Genomic DNA, 1932 nt, shown 5'->3' with positions numbered 1-1932 from the left:
ATCTTGTACTGCAGGTCCCTGACGAAGAACATCATCTTGTTCGTCGGTGTTGTTGTCTTGGCTGAGGATATTGCCGATGTGATTAGCTCCATTGTAGTGCCAGCACCTGCAGCTGCAGCTGGAGCCGTATGATGAAGCCAATCCATCGAGCTATGAAGTATGTTCCTCCTATTTGATAGCTTCCTTGCTTGCACCTTTGAGCTACTTTTTGTGTTTTACTTTTATGCCTGACGCCGGGCACCTGGTTGAATTCCTGCTGGTGTCGGTGTGTATTTCTTGCCTCCTCTTTCTTCGCACTTCCTGTTACCTGGTATGTTCTTCTCTCTCATTGAGTTGAGAGAATTGTAATGCAGCTGTGGTTTACAAAATGCTGTCTTTTGCGATTGCGAAAAGCAGTAATTGATTCTGTTGTTCTGTAAGTATGTATCAGGCAGTCTTACTGATGACTTGCCCACTCTCTAAGGGTGAGACTAACGTTATTGGCACTTTGTATCTTCTCTGTGCTTTAGTTCACCTCTGGCTTGAAGCAGCTACTGCCCAATTCAAGGATGCAACTCGACGATCATCTGGGCGCCTGGCGCTTTCGTGTTATCAACAGCATTGTGTTATGCTGACATCCCAGTGCACTACTGCTGCAACTATCATGTTGGGTGCATCAAGTGTTGTGGCCGGATATTGGCATAATTGCGAAATGCGGCACACTTGTATCAAGAGTACATAACCCCCCAGAGTGTGCAACGCCTGATCCAGCTCTGTGTAGGGTCTTGGTCGAGCGGAATCGGATCTTTGCGTCATAATACCGTACACATCTGAGGGGAACCCGGGGAGTCGCGGGTACTCTTGGATCAAAAACAATGGTGCCCTGCCTCGAGACCGTCCTTGAGCTGGTGTGGAGTGTACGCATGACATCAGGACCGTCCTTGAGCTGGTGTGGAGTGTACGCATGACATCAGAAGATCCGATTCCGCTCGACCAAGACCCTACACAGAGCTGGATCAGGCGTTGCACACTCTGGGGGGTTATGTACTCTTGCTTGTATCAGTCACTGATCTGTATCATAGTAGCTATGTACATACATGTACAGTGCTTGTAAGTACTTGTAGCCTTTTGCTGGTCTTCTGGAAAGAAGATATCACAGTACTAACTAGTATTTTGTTCTCTTCTTTTGTTGGCAATGTGCTTGCTATCATCGCCCGGCGCCCATGCTCCACGCCTGAGCCGATTATTTTTATATCGTTTTACATCTTGTAGTTAGTGTGTGCTACATGTAGTTGCAGCACCTGTCTGATGCAGTGATATCTGATAGAGGGCATGTGCTGTAGAGGAGTATCTCAGTTTGGCTTGAGAAGACATTCATACGATATGATGACCTGAGCTCGAAGGAGGTATCCATTCTATATGCTGCAAACTGAAGCGTTCCGGCTAAGCTTTTCTGGCAAGGAAGAACATACTGCACTTTCAGGTTGAGCAAACACGAATTCTCAAATCCAATACTCTTTCTTGCACTCGACTGAACTGGAATGGGCCCTCTGCTGAGGATGTGAAACGGAATGCATCTGTTCCTGGGCCTGTGTGGTCAATTTCTGAATCAAGACACTACCTTTTTTGAATAGATGATATGCCAAATAACGTGCAACTAGACTTGATAGGGCATTGCAGAGTAGTTGCATACAAAGTTCAAAGTTGTACGGTTACCTGTGACTTGTATTCCTGCAGAGCTCAGGGCCTACTGTGTACACATTGTAGTATAATGTGTATGCAACTTGTGTTCGATGCCCTCTCAAGTCTAGTTGCACATTATTTGGCATATCATCAAGAGTGCATAAACAAGAGTATGCAACTGTGGTTATGGGTCAGTGCGTGGCGCGCTGCCTTCATCACGCTCTGAAAGCATGCATTCAGACTCACAATTTCTCGTACGAGCCCATCCAT

Source organism: Sycon ciliatum, chromosome 2 (assembly GCF_964019385.1).
Source record: "Sycon ciliatum chromosome 2, ocSycCili1.1, whole genome shotgun sequence".
Lineage (NCBI taxonomy): Eukaryota > Metazoa > Porifera > Calcarea > Leucosolenida > Sycettidae > Sycon > Sycon ciliatum.
The sequence above is the reverse complement of the archived record's forward strand: the minus strand, read 5'-3'. Positions refer to the sequence as shown.